We start from the raw sequence: 21,946 nt of genomic DNA, 5'->3' as shown, positions 1-21,946 counted from the left end.
CACGGGGTGGTCGCACTGCTTGCGGGAAGGACGGCCGGGGCTCTGACCCTGAACCCGCTTCGAGCTGCCGGGGACGCGCGTTCCACAGCTGGAAGGACGACGAGGTACAGGCGTTGGGGCGGGGCCTCGTGGATGGGGACTTGAGTGTCCTCCGGGCTGGGCACTGTGGGCACGCGGGTCTCTCCGCCCCCCCAAGGGGCGTGGTCCCAGCCCCGGTTACCCAGGGCTGCTGGCCCCCCGCACCCCGCCAGGGGGCGTCCCTGTGCACGGGGGTCCGCCTGCCCGTCTGTGTTTCCTCCCCTCTGCCGCGGGCTCTGCTTCCCCCGCGGTCGGTCCGAACCAACAAGATCCGGCCCAGAGAGAGCAGACGTTTGCAGCCTCCGCTCGCCCGAGTGCTGCTCCGCCCGCTGGGACGGGCTCCTCGGGTCAGCGAGCTCCAGACCCGGGGTCCAGGCGGCTGAGTGTGTGTGAGCCGCTCGTGGGGCCTCCTCCGGGTGGGAGCTGGGGCGAGTCCAGGCCCCAGGCTCAAGGAGGGAAGGGCGTCTGGTCCCGCTAGGCCTGGGGCTGGCTCGGGACGCAGCCTGCCGTGGGAGTCAGGGGGTGGGGCCCAGGCTGGACCTGGGCCTAAGGCGGGAGCCGGGGTCCCAGGTCAGAGGGGCGGGTTTCGGTCTTGTCCAGCAGTCAGAGGTCCAGACTTGGCTTGGAGTCAGGGGTCTGAGGGCAGGGCCTCTTGCTCAGAACCTGATAAGGATGGGGAGCCAAACTCGGTCTGGGGTCTGGGGTCAGAGTCAGGACCAGGCTGAGGTAGGATCAGAGGACAAAGGTCAGGACCAGACTTCCTATTCCCTGGAAGTGAGTTGCGGCAGGACCAGGGACAGAGGGTGCCTATGAGGCACTACCGGGGAGTGAACTTGACTCTGATAAGGACCAAGAGCAGGGCTGGAGGCCAAAGCCACCAGAGCAGGGCCCGGGAGGCCTGGACGCTCTTGGGACGAGGGCCTCGGCTGCTGGGCTGTGACACCTGGGTGACGCTGGCACCACCTCCGTCTGCATCTCGCTGCATCAGCGTGGCCTCTGTCTGTGCTTGAGACTGGGGGCTCTGGGGGGGGGGGGCAATGAGCTAGAGCTGTGGGGGTGGGTGGTCGAGGCAGGGGTATGGGACCCCTGGTGTGGACTCAGGTCTCTTCCCTGCCTCCTTGGCACTGGGGTGAGGCCTGGCGGCAGAATGGCACCGTCCTGGGGCCCGGTCACCGCCCAGGCCACTTCCCAAGCTGCCCCTGAGAGGTGGGGGTGCAGCACCGTCCCGGGCACCCTTCCAGGCCTCAGCCCTGCCAGCCGGGGCTTGCTGCCTCTCCCCCTTCCTGGGCCCAGCGTGCACAGGTATTTGGGGCCAAGCCCACAGAGCAGCCCACGGGTGGGGGGAGCTGGGGCCGGAGCAGGCCGGCAGGAACGAGGCTCAGGGTGCCAGGAAGAGGCTTTTATCACAGGCCTCTCTGTTCTCGTCTCCCCCGGGCCCTGGTCGTGGGCCAGCCTCAGGGCACCCACCCACCACCGGCGCACTGACCCCAGAGGTCCCCCTTCCACGGAGGGCTTCGAGGGGACCCAGCCAAGGCGGGAACCAGGCGTGTGGGAAGGGCTGCAGGCCGGAGGGAGTGCGAGACCCCCTGGGGGACAGGCGGCTGGAGAGCCAGCAGAGGCCTCGTGGACAGACGGACGGCTGCCCTGCCCTCCTGGGGCGCTAAGCCTCCAGGGTTTGGCTGTGAAAGTCTCGGTCACCTCCTCCGGCTGAGCTATTAATACCCGGCTTCGGCCCACGCACCCTTGCTGGGAGGACGCCGAGTTCCTCGGGGGCTAAAAACGGTCTGTGGTGGGGGTGGGCAGGCGTGCTCCTTCCCTTCTGGTCGGAGCAGCCTGGCAGGGGGCCGGGGCCGGGGTGGGGGAGCCCTGGGGGACAGCCCTGGGGATCTCAGGTAGGAGCAAGGAGGCACTCGGCCAGTGCGATCCCCGCCGCTCCAAGACCCAAGGAGGGGTGCTCAGCCCTGCCCGGGGGGGACCTCCGCCCAGCTGCCCTGGCTCCGTGCCTCCACCCTGCACACCCCAGCTGGGTCTGCCCCGGGTTGCAGTGGGGCTGGGGGCTGAGGGCCACCGTCTCCTCTTCCCAGGGGAGTCCTCGAGGGGTCTGCTGGGAGCCTCGGTGGGGGCTGGGCCTCCCAAAGCATGGCCGAGCAGGTCTGAGCATTCTCTGAGGTGGGGACAACTGGCCAACGGTCACTCTGGGGATGCGGGAACAGAGGCTCCGCTGCCCGGAACTCGGGCCTGAGCTGGGCAGATCCGCGCTGTGAGGCTCCAGACCCTACCCTGGGTCGTTACATCATTATAAAACTAGGTTTCATGGTTTGTCTGGGGGACCCACGAAGCAAGTGTTTCACTCAAAGTGCCCCAGACAGCCGAGCGCCCCAGGCCCCCTGGGGCGGCTGGACCAGGAAGGGGCAGCCTGCACACCTTCCCCCTGCACCCATGAACCCCCTCCCAGGGGGGCAGCAGCCGCTTCCTCCCCACTTCCTGGGGCTCCAGGGCACATCCTGGGGGCCGTGCCAGGCGTCTGGGCTCAGAGCCACCCGGGGCCACCTGCTTCCTGCTGTCTGTCCCTCCTTTCCCTTGACACACGCTCCCGCACCCAAACACAGGGCCCCGCCGAGTGCAGACGTGGCTGGGAGAGTCCAGACGAGAACGTCTGAGCCGTCAGCCCCGGGGCCCCCCGGGCCGGAAATCCCGACAGCTGCCTGGCTCACAGGTCCGGGCACGGGGCCCTGGCCCGAGGCAGGCGCGGCCGAGTCAGGTGTCGGAGGAGCCGGGGGCGGCCTGCCCTGCCCATGGTTAGCGAGGCTGTCTGCACCTCCTGCGCTGCCCGGGGCCCAGCCCGACCGGCCGGGTGCATTTGGTGGGGGGGGGCAGCACCCGCCATCCTGGGGGTCTGGGGGCACAAATGTGGTCCAGCCCGAGGCTAAGGGACCTGCCCAAGAAGCCTGAGGAGGGGGCAGACCCTTAGCCTTGGGAGCTGCTAAAAGGGGTGTTTTCCCAATGGCTGGTGGGGTGTGGGGTGGGGGGGTTTGTCCCACACAGAGAAGGCTGCCCAATGTCCTGGTCTCGGGGGAGCGCTGGGCCTGCCCCTCCGCCTCCTACAGGTAACCATGCGAGCAGCCAGGGCGTGGGCGGCTCTGCAGCACCCAGCGGGGGTCCTCTGGCCTCAGGCCGGCGACACGAACCGCTCGTCCCCACCCAGGAAAGCCGTGGCCTCGCTGCTGCCGGGGGGTCTTCCTCTGGCCCCCTGGCCGGACCGGCGCCGCCGCCGCCACCCCAGGACTGGAGCCCCGGCCACCCCTCTGAGCTCAGCCCCCCACCCTGAGCCCCTTTCTTCTCTCTGGGTCTGTCTCCATCTTTCAGTCTCCGACTCCGTCTGTCCCTCTGTCTGTCCCACTCCCTCCAGTCCAGTCCCAGGTTATGTCAGCTTTTTAGGCACTGTGGCTCTGGGACCCCGTCCCAGTGGAGTCTCCTCTCCCCGCAGGACACCTGCTCGGCCATCTGCTCCGACGCCCGCTCGCCGGGCCCCGTGAGGCACCCGGACAGCACCTGCAGCCTCGGCCCTGGCCCGGGTCCAGGGGGACTGCTGTCGCTCCGTGGACAGGCAGGGGGCCCGCCTGAGGGCCGCGAGTTCACTGTCCCCGGAGGCTCTGACAGCCCCGGGCCTCCCGCTGCTCCAGCCTCCGGCCACGGGTCTCCCCTGCTCCCAACTCCTGGCACTGCGGGCTTTATCCTGTGCCCATCTCGGGCGGCAGGCGGCCACGTGACCCCGAGCTTCTGGCAAGGGCTGAACTTCGGTCCCCTCTCACACGGAGCGGGGCCAGCAGGGTCTGCTGCAGCGGGTGTCGGGGGGCCGAGTGTCAGCGTGCCTAGCTGGGCTCTTGGCACTGTGCCTGGCCCACGGGAGTGCTCAGCAGTGTCCCCGTGACCGGGGCTGGGACTGTACTTCCCCACAGTCCCCAGGGGCACAGCGGGCAGGGCGGGGGCTGGGCTGAGAGCCCCGCGTCCCACCCCCGGCACCCCCACACCTGGGACCTCCCTGTCCTCAGAGTCAGCCTGAACCACACACGGGGAAGCTCACCAAATTAATTACAGCTGGCTTGGGGGTATATTTGTTAAGACGATTTTCCTGGGAGAAAGACACGCAGGAGCTATAATTAGCCGGGAAGAGGAAAGAAGGGCGAGCGTGTGAATCAGCAGCCCCGGTGACAGACGGTCGGTCGGAGCTGAGCAGAAGTCGGGGGGCAGGGGGAGCGGCTGGGGTGTGGGTGCAGCCCCAGGCGGGCCGGGGGCCCCGGACTTCACCTGCTGCCCCCAAAGCCTTCACACCTCCCTGAGGCCCTGTCACCACCTGTCCCCTTGTCAAGGTCCCAGCTTGTCAGCCTCCCTGCCTCTCCTGGCTGCCTCGACCGTCCCCGGGGCCTGCCCCTGCGGTCCCCAGCCCCATGCTGGTCTCTGTTTTCTCACCCCCGGGCAGACGGCCTTGCGGCCTGGGGGAGCAGGGAGGCCAGGCAGGGGGTTTACGTTGCCAGGGACATGGTGAACCTCTAGCCCACCGCCTGCAGTCATGCACCTGCTCCTCCCGGGGGGCGGGGCCTCAGACGGGCAGGCCGGGGGGCCCAGAGACAGGCCGCCTGGCCCCCCTCGGCCCGGAGTGCCTGTCCTGTCTCGGCGGCTGTGCTGAGCGGACCCTGGGCAGGGCACGGGGCCACCGAGGTTGCCGTGAGCAGGCCCCACTCTCACTGAGCCCATGTGTCACAGAGCGGGAGGCAGGGGACATGGGATGCAGAAGCAGCTCTTCGTCCAGCCTGGTGGCCACACAGGGCTCCACAGGGGAGCAGGTGAAAGATGGCCCGTCCTGCTGGGGCTGGGTGCAGGCAGCAGCAGGCGCCGAGGTGGGGGGGGGGGGGGGCTGGGGAGCGGAGCTGCTGGGGAGGTCATGACAGCAGCGCCCACTTCCCCAGGGTTGCTCCTGCACAGCTGCAAGGGTGGGGCTTGCCGGCAGGGGTACCCTGGGGAGCTGTTCGCCCTGTGGCCCTGGTGCTTGGTGGCCCACGCCAGTTCTTTGTGCTGTTTGGGTCCCGCTGACCCAAGGTCACGTCCGTCTGGGCAGTCAGTGCCACAGAAGCTGGACCCCAGGCTTGTCCCTCCTCCCCCCTCCCCTGGCATGGGCTGGCCCCCATGTTCCCCAGCCCAGGCCTGAGGGGCTACCCTGCAGCCGTGCGGCCTGTGCTGAGAGCGGAGGCCCCAGGTCCCCAGGGAGGGGACGCTCCCTCCACTGAGAGTGTGGCCTCATTCGGCACCCAGAGCCCCTCCCGACCCCAGACCACACTCGCCTCCCAGACCACGGGCTTCCTGTCCTCCCCGCGGGGGCCCTGGAGGAGGAACGGAGGCCCAGCCCCTCTCCCTGCTCCCTGCTCATGAAGGCTTCCGGGGGGCTGTCCCCAAACCACAGGACCATGTTGAGAAAGGATTTTGGGCACAAACACTCTCCTCCTGCCTTGGGGTGTGGGGATCCCCCCCGGTCCCGGGCCCCGGACCAGCGTCCAGGCTTACAGTTGTGCCCTCTGTGGTTTGACAATGAGCTGGGAACCAGAAGGTCTAGTCTAGGCCAGCCCAGAGTTCTGAGGGCATTTTGGGGGTCATTCACTCACTCAACAAACACTTTCTAGGCACATGATCTGTGCCAGGCGTTGCTCTGGGCCCTGCGACACTGAACTGTCTCAAAAATAGAGGTGACAGACACGTGACCAGGCAGGGCCAGGAAAGAGTGTGCAGGCTGGGGGTGGGGGTGCACAGGGGTCAGTGGGAACCCTGGTGAGGTCAGGGAGAGCTTCCTGGAGGCAGGGGTATACCCAAAGGATGAAAGTGCCCTTAGCCAGGGAAGAGAGGGCAACGCTGTTCCAGGAGAAGAGGAGAACAGGTGCAAAGGCCAGGAGCAGAGAGCGAGGGGTGGGCATTGAGAAGGGGGTGGGGGCGCTGGTTCCTTCAGACCTGGGGCCTGGTCACGTGCCAGGGGAAACTGGATTTCCTCAGGGGCACGAGGGGGTGGGGAGCTGGGCAGTGGGGGAGAGGGTGGGGGGCGTGTGCAGAAGCAGAGCTGGGCCCACAGCCCTACCTGAGGGCTCCTGGTACATAAAAAAATGTAGGGGGGTGCGCAGAGGAGGGGCCCCTTCCAGCCGGCCCCAGGGCTTTGGAGAAATCGCCCGGGTTCCTGCGAGGAAAACCCGGGGGCGTGCTGATGTGTCTGTGTGTCCTGGAACGGAGGTGACTTCCCAGGCTTTTTGCTCATTGGTTTGGGACCTCTCGTGTTTTTGTTTTGGAAGAAGACGATTGTCGATGTTGAGCACAAACACAGTCGTTGTGTGGTACCGAGCGCGCAGAGAAGGCAAGGCCGGCTTCACTCCCCTGAGCGCGGCCGCTCTGTCGTGCCGCAGACAAGGCCTTGCGTCTGGGGGGTGGACGACCCAGCCCAGGAACGGAGGCGGGTGGTTTTTGGGGGCTCAGGGGAGCAAGGCGTGCTGGGGCGGGGGGCAGTTCTTGCAGCGGGTGGAGGGGAGGACCCTCCGGGAGCTCCTCCAGTTTCTGGTCTTGCTCGCACACTCCTGAGACGGAGAGCCCCCTGCTTCCCTGCTGTCCGTGGTGAGCCTGCACAGCGCAGCCCTTCCTGGGGGGTGGGGGTGGCGCTGCTGCCCTCCAGCCCTGCCCACCCTCCCCCAGGGGTCACTGCATGGCGATCCCTGCCTTGCCCTGGACCACCCTTCTTCACCTCCTGTGCCTGAGGCGAGGCTGGGGCTGGGGTGGACTCCGCTGGGCCGGGCCCTGGGTCTGACCTGTCCCAGGTGGATAGTGCCTGCTGGGGTGGAGGGGCACAGGCACTCCCCCGCTGGCGGCCAGCCGGGGAGTGTGAGGAGGGGACCCACCTGCTTCCTGGACACCTGGCCTGCCGTTCAGCACGCCCCACATGGCCCGGCCTGGCCGAGGACGCGAGCCAGTGGGCAGGGCCCGGCAGGCCGTTCCGTGGGCACCGACGCGCAGGCTGCCGGCCTCTGGACCATGGCGCCCCTTCACTCGGCGGGCTTCTGCGTGGACCCCGCCGTGGGGCTGGCCCTGGCGCGGCCGCTGCGCCCTCAGAAACAAATCGGACACAGGCCTGACCCCTGCCAGCGGTCTGAGTGGGCACAGGGTGAGAGCAGGGGACAGAAGCCCCTGCGTCCTTGGCTATCCCCACAAATGCAGCTCCAGGTTTGGGGAGCAAAACCCTCCCCAATCCACCTTCTCCCCAGCCTCGCCAGAGGGCCCTCTCCAGGTCCCCTGTGGGTCCTGCTCCCGACGCTCGACCTGCCGGGCTGCCCGGTGCCGGTCCCCTGCGCCCGGCCTCCCCGGACCTTAACTCCCCCACTGACCTGCGCCGAACACCCTCGGGCTCTAACGGTCCCTCTGGCCCCTGCCCCCCTCCCGCGCCGTCCTCTCTGCCTGGAAACGGACCTCTTCCCTTCTGCCTGCTGACCCCTCCTCAGTCTTCCAATCCACTTCCCCAGCCTCCAGACCGTGCCGGACCCCAGTCCCTGTGTCTGCAGCCCCCACCCCCCCAACGCTGCTCCTCGGGGTGACAGCAACAGCCACGGCACTGCCCATGTGTTGGGAGCCGCCTCGGCACCCAACGATGAAACATATTTGGGTCAAAAACCCAGGGTATCACCGATGCGTGGGGAGCCAAGATTCATTCATCAACCGATACGTCTTTAGGCCACTGTGAGCCCGGGGTGGCCGAGTCACAGAGGAACTGACTGTGGACGGACGGACGGACGGACGCACAGTGCCCGTATCGGCATGAGGACACACACGGACTGCCCGTGCTCAGGCTACGACAGAAAGGGAAGCAGGGTCAGCAGACCGAAGACTGACCCCGGCCTTGAGCTAGAGGGAAGGGGAGACACCGCGTCCTGGGCGACGGGTGACCGCTGGGCCTCTGAGCGCAGCCGCTCCCCAGGGAGGCCCGGCCCTCCGCCTTCCGCGGGGCACCTGGGCCGGCCACTGCGGCTCTGGGCCAGCGTTCAAGCCGCTGTCGGAGCTGGGAAGGGACAGGCTCGCCGCCTGCTCTGCCACACCCAGCCCGCCCACGCCGACTGTGACATCCAGCCCCTGCCAGGTTCTGTGTCCAGGGGCGCCTGGCGTCCGTGCAGGTCACGGCTCCAAGCAGCCCCTCCCCGCCGCCAGGCCAAGGCCCAGCGTGTCCTGGTGCGGGGGTGTGTCCGGGTGGGCGTGGGCGTGGGCGTGGGCTGGGGTGAGGGCCCTGGGAGAAAACGGTGAGCGTCCCTGCGAGAACAAGCCCTTGCCGTCCCCGAGGCAGGCCCAGGGCCCCCAAGGGCCTGAGGCAGGAGGGTGCGGGCAGTGAGCAGCTGGCCTCCCGGTGCCCAGACCCCAGTCCCTGCCCGGCCGGACCAGGAGGCCCGCGGCGTCCTCAGCCGGCTGTGCCCTGCTGGCAGGGCGGCTCCGAAGGACACGCGGCTCTTCCTCCATCAGGACAGCGGCCGTCTGTCAGGGAGATAAGCGGCGGCCAGAGGGCAGCGCTGGCGGAAGGAGCTGTCTGCCGGAGATAACCTGCGGTCACTCGGGGGCGACAGGGCGCAGAGGGCTCGTGTCCCTGTCTTGGGCCACCCAGGCCTTGCCCCAGACCCTGCCGGGACACCCTGCCCCCGGAAACCGGGCGGTCTCCGGAACGAGGGGCTCCTGCTCTGCTGGCGCCTCCCAGGGGCGTCCAGAGAATGGCTGTGAACACGGCCCCACAAGAAATTGTAAACTTACGTAAAACATTATTAGATTTTTTGTGTGACTGTGTGCCCCAGTGTATTTAATGGGTGGCCCAAGACAACTCTGCTTCTTCCGGTGTGGCCCAGAGACGCCAAAAGTTTGGATGCCCCCGAAAGCCCTTGTGATTCCGCCTCACCATTACGGATGGGGAAACTGAGGCCCAGAGGAGTGGCCTGTGGGCTGCTGTCCTTAGAGGGAGCCAGCGCAGGATCCTGAGCCTGCCCCTGCCCCGCCCCCGCCTGGGTGGGAGGGAAAGCCGAGTGGAGCCACAGAGCGGGACCCGGCCGAGCCTGCGTGGCTGCAGTGCCGCCCTCTGTCCCTGTGGACCGCACGTCCAGTCCTCCTTTTCCAGGCGGAGGATCCCAGAGTCTGGACAGGTTCCGCCCCCAACCCCTCGGCCCTGCGCTGGGGCAGCACCGCCCGGCATTCCCGCTGCCGTCACTCTGCCTGAGAACGGGGAGGGTCGGCCTCCGGGAGCCTCCGTGTCTTCTCTGCAGGGCAGGAGCCCGACCCCCATCCCGTGGGACTGCGGCGAGCCTGTGGCAATGAGGCAGGCGGGTGGCAGAGCGCTGGCCGCGGCGCTGTGGAGAGCAGAGCCACACAGAAGGGGCCATTCCCGGTGCCAGCCCCCCGCCCACACTGCCCCCCTGCCCCTCTGAGGCCCTGCTCCAACATCCCCCATTTTCCCGGAGAGCAATCGGGCTTTGCAGGTTCAGCCCCGTGCCCAAGGTCACACGGCTATGGGCGGCAGAGCTGGGACCCGGCCCAGCTGTCCTGTACCTTGGGGCACCCTTGCACCCCCAGGGCCTGCCCTGCACACACTCGGAGGCCCCTGGGGCCCCCAGCAGAGGGTGGCCTGTTTGCACAGGGTTTTCTGTGCCGCCTCTCAGGACGGCTAAGCCTGCAGGACGCCGGGCACGTGGTGGTGAAGCCCCTGCCCCGGGTACTGCTCTCCCGGGTGGGGCCGTGGCTGAGGCCACCCCTTCTCTCCCTGTGGGGTCCCTGGGGTAGCAGCACGTGCCAAGCGGGAGGCGCGGGTCCTGGCCTGGAGCCCGGAGGCGCTGGGCAAGCGGACTCTGCAGCTCAGCTTCGGGATTCCAGGCACATCCCAAGGCCGCCGCAGAGGCTGCGTAGAAACTCCCAGAGCCAAACTCCCCCAGCACCTGCTGCAGCGCCCTCAGGAGGCCGGCAAGGCGAGTGCCCAGGGGGCCCCCCCCCGCCCCTGCCTGCACCCCTCTCTCAGGCCCCCCAGGGCTCCCGCTCTGCTGCCTGCAGGACCACAGCGCGGCGTCGGGGCTCCTGGCCCTCGCCCCTACATGCCTCTGTTCTGTTGCCCCAAAGATGGGGAGGACGACCCACCCCAGGGGGGCGAGATCGGGTGACGTGAGCCAGGACAGAGCTTGGTGCACAGGAAGGAGGGAGAGTCCACGGCTTGGGCGGCCCGTGAGCTCCCGGGAGGCAGGGACGCCTTCACATCCCCAGCCCACGGTGCTGGTGGACTGAGGGCCCGACCGCTCCTTGTTCTATTTCTCGGCCTCATGCGGAGCACACAGGCCAGCGGGTCCACTCCACTCTGGTGGGAAAAGCCCAGGATTCGCAGGCAGCAGGGCCTGCGGGCGGGCGAGGGAGGAACAGATGACCCCCGGGAGCTGTCCAGCCCCAACCTTCCCAGGGCCTGGACCGGCAGGGGAGGAGAGGGCCGTGCCGTGTCTGGGCACCCCGGAGTAGCACTGCTGAGTGGGGAGGGACAGGCGCGGGGAGTGGGGTGCACTGTCCTGGTGCCCGCCAGCCTGCCTGGAGATGGGCCTCAGCCTCCCGCCTCCCCCAGACTCTCGGTGAGGCAGCACTGTGGCCAGCAGGGCAGACCCCTCCCCCGCCTAACTAGGTAACTAGGGTCTGCAGGGAGGGTAGAGGCCTCCGGTGACCCCCGCTGCTGCGACAGGGGTTGAAATCTGAGCAGACTCCCTGGAGGAGGGGGCTCTGAGATGGGGAGGGAGAAGGCCTGAGGCCCAGAGAGGAGAGGGGGCGGACGGGGAGGGCCCCAGACAGGGGACACGGGTCCGAGCGGTGGGTGGGCAGGAGCGGAGTGCTGCTTCTGTGGGGACAGACAGTCCCACGGGGTACGGCCGGACGCCAGCTTTGGGGACAGACAGGGGCCAGGGGCCGGTGGCTTCTGGGTCACAGACCCAGGTCCTGCTTCCAGACGTGGCGCCCTGACACCCCCACCCTGAGCACGAGCAGGGCAGCTTCTGGAAGGACGGTTTTCCTCTCGTAGCTTGCAGACCTGCTGCCCCCACCCGCCCGTGGCCCCGAAGAGGGCTTCATCTGCTGGGCCCCCAAAGGTTCCTGGACCCCACGCTCACCCCAGCTGGAGGGCACCGGAGGGACCGTCCTGAAACGAAGGGGGGTTCTGCTCCACGGGGAGAGGTTGTTGGGGCGTGTTAGAAGACAGGATCCAGGCCACTGGAGGATCCTGTGACCAGGTAGTCATGTGTGCCGAGGGTGGCACGTGGGGCGGGGGAGGGGCAAAGGCCCGGCGGTGGCGGCCCTGCGCTGCACGGACGGATGGACAGACGGACAGACGGGGAGACTGGAGTACCTCCCCTCGGAACCCCAGCCAGCTGCGCCTCCTCCGACGGCCTGGCTGACCCGTCTACTTTTCTTCAAGGGGCGATTCTCTGAGGGCACATTCCCAGGGACGGGACGGCAGGGTTAAAGGTTATGCCTATTTTTAGGCCTTTTGACTCAAGTTGCCAGATGGCCTGCAGAAAGCCTCTCTGGGTCCCACGCCCTCGGTGGGGTGCGAAGCAGTTACGGCGGGGAGCCGCTGTGCCCCCACTCGGGAAGCGAGGTGATACCCGGGGCCTGGGACAAGACAGCCCGGGCTCCCCGGGGGACAAGGACTCACCTGCGGGGGCCTCCCCCCGCCCCTCCCCCCCCCGTGGGGACACAGCAGTGTGCAGCCAGCCCTGCCCTCCCAGAGCCCCCCGGGGCGCCCTCGAAGCGCCGACGGGCAGGGTGGGGGCGCAGCTTGGGCGAGGGCGGCTCCCTGGAGGGGTGGTGACAGCCAGAGGCGGAAGCAGCTGGCTGGGGACACAAGGCAGAGTTGGGGGGAGCCTTGGGGGAGCCTGTCCCTCAGCCTTTCTGGGGCTGGGCCTGACCGGGGAAGAAGCACCCCCATTCCATCTCTCCTGCCTAGACGAGGGCTCAGGTTTGGGGGACCCCTCACCCACCCTAGGGTGGCCTCAGTTCCAGCACACAGTAGGACTCGAACCTGGTAGAGGCGGCTGGAGGGCGCGAGCGAAGGGCTCAGGTTTGAGTGGCTGCCACCGGCCCCGGGCACCCAGCAGGCGGGACCCTCCGGGGAGTGGAGCGTGGCCGAGGCCCCAGGAACCCCCCACCCAGAGTCTGGGCCCAGAGCTCAGCATGTGGAACCCTGCCCTCTGGGGAGAGGCGCCTGAGGCCACCGTCCTTGAGGGCTTCACCTTCCTCTCTCTCCGCCCTCTGACCCCTGAGACCCAGCCCCAGGGTGCGCTGGCTCAGAGCCCTGCTCCTCTGCCCACACGCAGGGTCAGCAGATGGGTCCCCACCGCCAAGGCTGCCTTTGCTCCCCCTGGTCCTCCAGCTGGGGCACGCTCAGCCGTGTGGCTGCTTGGACAGTGCCCAATGCATCCTGGGGCCCACCCTGGGGTGGAGGCCCTTGGAACAGCCCAGAGCCGGCAGGGCACCGAGGGTTGTCTGAGAGCGCCCGCACCCTGCCCCAGCCACCTAACCCAATAACTGCCCCCAACCGGGCCAGCAGCCCCACCCCGCCCCGCTGCACCCCGTGCTTCTGGGAGCCCAGGCAAGGGCGGGCAGCACAAGCAGACTCTGGGGAACTCTGGGCCGGATGTTTCCTACCGACGGTGCCAGGCTCCGGTCCCCTGGAGGGCAGTTCTTGGGTCTGAGTCAGAGGAAGCAGGGCAGGGACAGCGGGCCGTGTGTGTGTGTGTGTGTGTGTGTGTGTGTGTATGGCGACTCCGGGCCGGCAGGGCAGGGCAGGGCCGGGCTGGGAGGATGAGCGACGGCGGGACACAGGGAGGGGTCCCCCGAAGCCTCACACGACAGCCAGCCTACGGCTCAGCACCCGGGCACTCGCCCTGAGCCCAGGTCCCAGCCGCCAGCTTCCTCCTGCCCCCTGCTGAGTGTCCACCCTGCCACTCACCTGCCATGCGCCTTCGACGGGCCACCTCACCCCGTGCGCCTCGGGGTTGTCACCCTCAAAGAGGGAAAACTGGGGAACCTGTATGCCCCTGGCTTTCCCCCGCCCCAGTGTCAAGAGCCCCCCCTCCCCATCTGGCCCAGTCCTGGGGCCCCGAGAAGAGAGCCTGACGGGGCAGAGCTCCCGCCGTCCCAGCTGGAAGCGCTGCCCCAGGCCCGGAGGGCAGCGCCCTCCTGAGCCGGCCGGGAGGACTGCTGGCTGTGCGGCTGTGCCCAGGGGCGACCCCCAGCCCCTGGGCCCGGCCAGTGGAGCCACCTGCCCTCCACCAGGTGGTGACTCATCGACCCCATGGCTGCCCGCGGGCCATGGCTGTGGGCATCCGCCACCAGGCCCCCACCCTGCCCACAGCCCTTGCTTCCTGTGCCCCGACGCCCACATTCCCAGGCAGCCCCCTGCCCCAGCTCTGCCCCAGGGGATAGGAGGTACAGCTTCTGCCTCAGACCCCAGACTGCAGCCACCCTCTCCCTCTTAGAAAGCTCCAGCGCACCCTTGCCAAATGGCCAACGGAATAAGTGCGGGGCTCAGGGCCCCCGCCGCCAGCCCCTCTGATGAAAGGGGTGGAGGTGGGCCGTGTGCAGGGTGGGGGGGGCGTCAGTCTGGGCAGAGCCCTGCCCTCCCGGCCTCTGGGCAGCCAGGCGCCCATGGAGGGCTGAGGCTGACCCCAGGACGAGCAAAGAGGGCCTTGAGCTGGCTCACACCGTGGAAGGCCGCCAGGAGCAGAGGCTAGGCAGGGGCCTGGGGGGGACTGTGCTAAGGGGCCTCCTCTGCTTCCCCCGACCCCTTAGGTCAGGCCCCCCCCCCCAACCTCTGCTCACATGGGGGCCGGCCACAGCTGGCGGCAGGAGCCCCAGTGGAAAGCCTTCCCCCTCAGGGCTGCGGCCGGGGGTGGAGCCAGGGAGTCCGCCCCACCTGGCCCCTTCCCTCAGACCGGGAGACTGAGGCTGGGTGGGAGGGGTGGGCAGGGGGGCAGAGCTTGCGTCCTCATGGTGGACCCAGTTTGGGCTGCACCTGGCGGGGGAGGTGAGGAGGGCCAGGGGGGTCTCAGGGACACACGGGGCCTGACCAGATGGGGAGCGGTGCGGGGCTCTGGCGGGCTGGGCCGGGAGGCGGCCGAGGGGCTCCAGCGGGCGGGCGGCTGTTGGTCCAACCCGACAACGATGAAACGGCCCCTTTGTCCCGCGGCGCCCAAGTCGCAGTGGCTGGAGGAGGCGGGACATGAAAGGATCCTTGTTCCCCCTTGGGCAGCCGCTCAGGAGCTGGAGCACCAGCCCGGGGCCGGCATCCTGCCAAGGCTGCGGCCCTGCCCGCCGCCCGCGGCGGTTGGAGTGGCCTGGGCTCCCGGCCTCCACCCACGGCCAGCGCCCCCTTCCTGGGGCAGCCTGCGTGCAGGGGTCCGCCCGCAGGGGTGCCCGGTGCCCCCCCCACAGAGCTCCCCAGTCTCCAGTCTGGCTTCAGGGTAGAGCGGAGCCCACAGGGGAGCCCTGTGTTGGGGCCGGGCTCTGCTCTGTACACACGTGTGAGCCTCAGAGGCCGGCACCTTCCCACGGGGAGTTTGGGGGGCAGAGCAGGTGCTTTGTCCCGGGGCAAGGAAACAAGCGGGGGGCAGGGGGTGACGTGGCAACATTCCCCTCCGGAGGCTGGAGCCTCAGGAAACCTCCCCCACCTTGCAGACACGAGCAGAGAGAGGCCCAGAGAGGGGACAGGGTGGGCCCCGGCCACACCGCACCGGCCGGCCTGCCGGTCCCAGGCTGGACAGCCCCTCCCACAAGCCCCCTCAGCAAATGGGCCTTGGTTCTCTCTAGACACCCAAAGCCCCCTCCTTGCCAGCTCCCACCAGCTCCTGCACCGCCACCCCCCCACATATGCTGCCCCGAGCAGCTGCCCCCGAGACCTTTGCAAAGCCCAAACCTGATCAGGCCCCTCCTCGGCCTCAAACCTGCCGTGGCCGCCCATGGCCGGGGGAAGCCCAGCTCTGTGCCGCCTGCCGTTCGAGGCCCTCGCCCTCTGGGGTCTCCCCAGTGGAGACTGCTCCGCCTGCCTGGGTCCAGTCTCCACTCCTCTGCCCCCCCACACATCCTGCGCCCCCTGTTCGAGGCTGGGCAGGGGTCCCCGGGAGAGGCCCGTCCAGGCCGGGCCTCAAGCCCCCTCCTCCCCACCGGGTCGCCTGAACGGCTCCCGCACCTACAACTGCTCTCCACACCCCACCACGCCCCTCCACGGCCCCCCGCGTCCCCCCCGCCCCCCTACACCTGGCACCAGGCTCGGCCTGACCCCGGCCAATTAAACCCTCCCCCAGCCCCGAGGAGGCTCTGGCTCCGGCTCCAGCTTTTTTCCCCGAAGGGATGGAGCTAATTAACCGAGAGGGCTTAATTAATCAATTAGCGTGGCCTCCAGACCCCTCCACTTAGCAGTGGCAGTGGCAGATATTTATAAACAGGAGCTGCCGGGCCCTTCTCTGGAGCCCGAGGGGAGGGCATGTGGCCACGGGGGGCACAGAGGCAGGGGTGGGGCGGCCGGTGCCCCCTCCTGGGCACCGCCCAGGCCTGAGCAGGCGCAGAATGAGCAACACCTGAGCAGGTGAAGACACACACACACACACACACACACACACACAACTCCTCTGTGGTGGGCACAGGCCACAGGCCTGACATCCAGAGCTGGGCAAGTGCCCAGAGGTGGCCCGGGCAGTGGCCAGGGGTCGGTGATGCCCAGCCGGACCCAGCACCCTGGCCGGCAAGGCCTCCAGGCCGGTGGGGCTGTGCAGAGAAGGCACCAGAGCCCCAGCTGGGGGGGAGGGTGGGAAGGCTTCCTGGAGGAAGAGGCATGTGGGCTAGACCACAGGTGGCAAACACAAGGCCCGCGGGCCGAATCCAGCTCTCCACTTTGTTGCATCTGGACCGACGCCTTGCTTCTGCCCGGGGGCAGCACCGAGCTCTCGCTTAACCCTTAAGGAATAGTTACATGTATGCAGCCCTAAAACTACATTGGACCCTTTGAAGGCAACCTCGAGGCTGATGTGGCCCCCCATGAAAGTGAGCTGGACACCCCTGAGCTAGGCAGAGGTGGCCACTTGAGGGAGGCGGTAGGTGACTCGCAGAGCTCCAGGAGGAAGAAGGAGCGTATGCAAAGGCCCGGAGGCAGGGAAGGCAGGGGTTCTTCGCTGACAGATGCCCCCTCCTCTGGGGGGCCCCCCAGAGCCCCTTCCCTGTCCGCACGGGTGACCCTGAGTCCCCGCCCCTCCGGCCTGTGCACTGCAGATCGGCCTTGACCTGCCGTTCCCTCCCATGCCACGCCCCCCATCCCCCCAGCCACCCGAGCGGCTGGCAGCTCTCTGTCTCCCTCTCTGGTCCAGGGGTGCAGCCCGATCCCTCCAAAACAGGGGGCTGTCACTCCCTCCCTCAGACGCTGCTTTCCTGGGGAGGGGGCCTGGGTGCATCAGGACTGGGCAGAGTCACGGGCTCCGAGGCCCAGGGCCGCCCTCCGCCGGCCTCTCAGGCCGGGCAGTGAGCTGCCAGCAGGGGCTCCGGAGTCGGCCAGCCCGGCGCCGGGTCCCAGCCCTGCCCCTTCCCGGCTTGCTGCCCCGTCTGCTGGTCGGGGTGACCGGCTCCTGCTCCAGGGGCTGCTGGGAGGGTGACCTGAGCTTATCTCGTCGAGCCAGGGGGACTCGGGCCTGAGCTAGGGCCGTGTGTGTGTGTGTGTGTGTGTGTGATTATCACTCTTCTGTGTGTGTTACTATGACTGTTACGTGTGCGCACACGCTATTATTACTCTTGTGTTGTTACTGTTACGTGTGCACGTGTCATTATTACTCTCACGTGTGTGAGAGACCGCTGTCGCGTGTGCACACGTGTTATCATGGCCCTCACTGCAGTCGGAGGTGTCTGAGGGTCAGACCCGGCAGCAGCATCGCTCCCAGGCAGGGCGGCCGTGAGGGGCATCTCCGTCTCCTCCGGAGTGACCGCCGAACGGAAAGACCAAGGGTCCTGCTTCCCTCTCGGCAGCCGCCTGGGGAGACGGAGCCCAGGCGTGTGCCCCAGAGTCGCCACCTCTGGGCACAAGGGCCAGACCTGCGAAGGGCGCTGCCCCTGGAGTCGCTGACCGGGGCGGTGATAGGCCATGGTATCCCGCTGCCCACCCTCCCTCCCTCCCAGGGGCAGCGGACAGCGCTTCAGGGGCCTGCCTCCAGGACCCGAGGCCAGAGTGACCGGCCTTTGCTGCTGCCGCTCCCCTACCAGGAAGCCCGCCCCCTGCTCCGGGCTAGGCTCCCTGCCCAAGGGAAGGGCAGCAGCCCCCAGCCAGCTTCGGTTCCTGGCTCACCGAGGTCAGGGGGCAAGGAGGGCAGGGCTCGGGGATTCAGAGGGCTAGTGGGGGGACTTGGGACAAGCGACGGAGGGGGGCTGAACAAGGACACAGAAGGAGAGGAAGAGCAGACCCGGGCCTGGCCTGGCTGGCGGCCCCGGGAGGACACCTTGAACCCACACTCAGACCGTCCCCAGACAGGGGCCAGCAGCTTAGAGGGGTGGCCTGTGCCCCTGTGACCAGGGGCCAGGGCTCACCTGGGGGCCCTCTGGCTTGTCAGGACTCTAAACTTCTCTGAGCCTTGGGACCAAAGGGCCCCTGTGGGGCAGTTCCCTGGACAGGTGATACAAGGACAAATGTCCGCAGGGGGCCAAACCTGAGGCCCCCAGCCAGGCCCCCAGCCCTGGCCTCCAGCCTCCCCCACTCGGGCGGCACTGGCTCCTGGGTCACAGTGCCAGGCTGTCCAGCTCTTGAGACAGAGCTGGGTCCCTGGGCTGGGCGCCAGGTCCCTCAGGGCCACCGCTCTTACTTCTTGCCTGTGCACATAGGGGACCTGAGGACGGCATGGGGGAGCAGGCGGGTCCGAGTTCACGGGGCAGAGCAGCGACGGCTGCCTGGCCACAGGGGGGCTGGGCACAGTTAAACCAGTGGCTAGGGCACCACCCTGAACCCACGGAGGCCCTGGCTGAGACGCACCGTCCTCCTTGGCTCGGTGGCTGGCCTTTAGACAGGGAGTCAGGCGAGCCGAGGCCCTCTCCTCGCACCTCAAGCCCCTCCTCCCAGACGCTCCGGCCCCGCTGGTCCTCCTCTCCCCTGGCCCTCCCATGCCACAGAGGCCAGTGCCCACCGTCCGCCCGAAGGGGCCATCCCGGCCTCCTCCCTGTCCCCTGCCCTGCACACTTGCCCCTCAGGCTGTTCTCCACTTGGCAGCAGGGGATCTTTCTGGTGACAGCCAGACCCCGCCAACCCTGTGCCCTGGACTATGACCCGGCTCTCCCGGCCCGTCCAGCCCTGGAGAAGGGGCTTCAGTGGCCCCTTTGCCTGCAGCAGGGGCGGCAGGATCTGGGTAGAGGAGAGGGTGTGGGCGTGGAGGGGCCGAGGGGGCTGGGCCGGCGCTGGCCCCTGCAGGTGTGCGGCGGGCAGCCCCGGGGAAGGGCTGGCATCCCGTGTGGCCTGTTGGGGCTCATCCGGCCCAAACAAAGACGATGGGACCCAGAACCCGTCTTCCCTGGGGAGCATGGTGATGATGGTCCTGCACGGCCCTGCGGGGGCGGAGGTGACCTCACTCAGGCCGCGCCCCGGTGACGGGAGGCTGGAGTCAGAGCCAGGTGGCTCCTCCATCCCCTGGGAGACCTGTGTGGGCTTGTTCTGTCTCGGAAATGAGGGCGCCGTGTGTGTGGGTGCGGTGTGCGGCTATGTGTGAGTCTCTGGTCCTTCCCAGGACCGAGGCAGGGCCCCCGGCCGGATGGAGGGGGAGGAGGATGTGGGGAAGCCTCGCTCTGCACCACCTCACCCCGTGACACCCTGTGCACCTCGCCCTTCCCATCCACACGCAAGGGCTGGGGGGAGCGGGAGGGTTCCGACTACCCCCCTGGACTTGGGTCTGCTGGGCACTGGGAGCGGGTTGGGGTGACCCCCGCAGGCCTCCGGGGGCCAGTGAGCGGGCTGTGCCCAGCTGAGGCCCAGAACAAGCAGGGTAAATGTGTCCAAGGTCAGACCAGACGCCCTGCCATGCTACCCAGGCTCCCAGGGCGCCCAGAGGGTACGCTGGCATCCTCCTCCAGACGCACCTGGGTCCCCATCAGGCTCTCTGTGAAGGGCTGTGTGCCAGGGCTGCTGTTGCCAGCGCACCTGCTCAGGTGTGGAAGGCAGCCCCGCGCAGACAGGGTCAGGGCAGCAGGCCTGAGTGTGCCGGGCAGCGGCAGCGGCTGTGGAGGGGCCGGGGCCATCTCGGGCTCTCTGCCCAATGCCCCCCGCGCCGCCCCTTTTCGAGGGACGGCTGTGTTTGCGCTCTGGGAGGGGCCTCAGGGGTGGCGGCTCTGCCAAGGGCTGCCCCCAGGCTCCGAGCAGGCCCGCCCTAAGGAAACGTTCCCACCTTCCGTGGTCTCCTCGTCACCTCCTGCGAGGTGACTGCTCCGCGGTGCTGCAAGCCCCTTCTTGTGCCCGGCTGAGTCACCGCTGCTGTGGCACCTGATTCATTCATCAGAGGACAAGGGAGGGCCCGCCCCCTGCCCCCCTGCTCCCCTGCCCCACTGCATGACATCACTGAGCTTCCCTCGGGCGAGCACCCACTCCTGGGCCGCCCCGCCAGCACCAGAAATGGCTGTGGCCTCAGCCAGAGGTCTCCTGGGCTGCACAGGACCCGTGGGGGCCAGCAGAGCCCGAAGGAGTGGGGCGCAAGCTCCAAGACAGCCGTGAGCCAGATCAGAGGGACCCCAGAGAAGCGAGAAGCGGGGCCCCAGGGAGAGAGCAGCAGTCCGGAGTAGGCGTGGCCTAGCCCCAGGTCCCGGTGAGCCCCAGCCGGGACTGGCCCTCCGCTCCCGCCAGACCAGAGCTGCAGCAACCTGCGGAGGTGCAGGCTTCTACGGTGAGGACCGGGGGTCAGAGAGGCCACCGGCCTGGCAAGGGCCCCGTGGGGGTGGCCTGGCTCCCGAGGGCTGCCTCCCTCCATCCGGTGCTGGGGCATGCTGGCACTGCCAGGCACTTACTCAGCCCGCCCAGGCCCAGCCCCCGGCCGGCGCCGGAGGGCTTCCCCAGCCCTGACCGGGGCGGGGAGAGGGAACAAAGGCCCAGTCTCTGCCTGCCCGGCCTCCCACCCCCTCTCCCGCCCCTGGCACAGGAGGACCAGGGCCCTGAGGAAGCCCAAGAGTGAAAGTGGCCCCGGCCCCTTTGCCAACACTGCAAGCACGCCCCCCCACCCCGCCTCCCCAGGCCGCACAGCAGGTCCCCCCTTCTGAGCGGGAGGGGTGAGGTGCCGGCACCCCGCACGGCTGGGACTCAGACCCAGGCCCCTTTGCTCACAGCGCCTGCCCTCTGCCCGCCTCCTGTGCTGGGGGGTGTAGCCGGTCTCGTCCAGGTTGCCCCGGCAGAGACGGGGCAGGGACTGAGTCCTGGGAAAGGGGCCGGGGGGCCGTCACCCTTCCAGCCCCACCTACCGACTCACCTGCCGCTCCGAGGCCAGTCCGGTGCTGGCCACGAGGGAAGGGTCAGGTCTCGGGAGAGGCAGAGGTGGGGAGACTGAGTCAGCACCCATGCCTCCTAGTCCCTGACGGGGGTCACTCATTCCAACCGCAGAGGAAGGGGCCAAAGGCCCCTCTGGAGCCCCTGTGTCCGTCTGTAACACAGGGCCACCGGCCCCTGGGGCCCCCCGGCCCCTTCCCTGCCCCCTGCCCTTCCCGGGGCTGGCAAGGAGCCCCCAGAGGGGCTGCACCGGCACCAGCCGCCCCCCGGGAGGCCCAGGCCAACCAGAGAGTGGACACAGAAAGCGCTGGGCAGGTGCAGGCGACCGGCCCCACTGGACAGACGGAAACGGGCTCAGGCTGGGGGCCCGTCGGAGGCCACCTCGCTCCAAGGGAGCAAAGCAGGCTGACCTGTCCCAGACCAGGTTGTAGCGTGTCCCACCGGTGTCCCAGAGGCTGCAGGGGCGGGGGAAGAGGGCGATGAATGTGCAACCCCCCCTCCCCCACGCACAGGAGCAGCGGAGGGTCAGGTTCCAGGGGCCGTGGGGACAGAGCGCGGTGGCGCCCCGGGCCCGAGCTGGGCGATGTCTAAGCTGCCAGCCTCCGGTGACTGGGTGAGCAGGGGCCCGTCCTTGGGGCCTCGGTCCACGAAACCTCTCCACGCTCCTTCCATCCATTGATCCACAAAGCCCACAGAGAAGGCCAATGGCCCGGCCGGGTGCGCCCAGAGGAACACCCACACCCAGCGTCGACCAGAGGCGTGGCGGCTCCTCCAGGTGGTGGGCACCTCTGACCGGCCAGAGCAGGTGCCCAGCAGGCCCTTGGCGTCGCCTCACACAAAACAGGTGCGGGGATGTGGGCCCCAGCGTCCCGGCCCCCCGCCCCCGGCGGACACCACCACTCACTTTAAAGAAAAAATAATATTTATTTGCAATATAAACAAAGTCCCGTAGCTGGTCCGGGATATATATATATATATATATATGTGTGTGTGTGTGTGTGTGTGTGTGTGTGTGTGTACATAAGCAGGGTCACAAATTTTCCTTCATAACACATCATAAAGCAAAACTGGCCGCGCTCTTGGCATACTCTCATTTACACAAAGCGGATGCATCTTTCTGGGTTTTTCTTCTTAAAAGTAAAAAAGAGAGAGAAAGAGAACCACGTACAGCACGGAAGCTTCTGTCAATTTCTCGAATGTGGCAAGTTGTGGACCCGCTGCCTTGAAGAATCCCTGAAACAACCCCGTGAGGTAAGATGCAGCGGGGCCGGCGCCGGCTCGCTCGGGGAGGGTGGGGGCGCCGCCCGGCCG

The sequence above is a fragment of the Phyllostomus discolor genome, chromosome 7, assembly GCF_004126475.2.
Source record: "Phyllostomus discolor isolate MPI-MPIP mPhyDis1 chromosome 7, mPhyDis1.pri.v3, whole genome shotgun sequence".
NCBI lineage: Eukaryota > Metazoa > Chordata > Mammalia > Chiroptera > Phyllostomidae > Phyllostomus > Phyllostomus discolor.
This window is presented reverse-complemented; position numbering follows the sequence as displayed.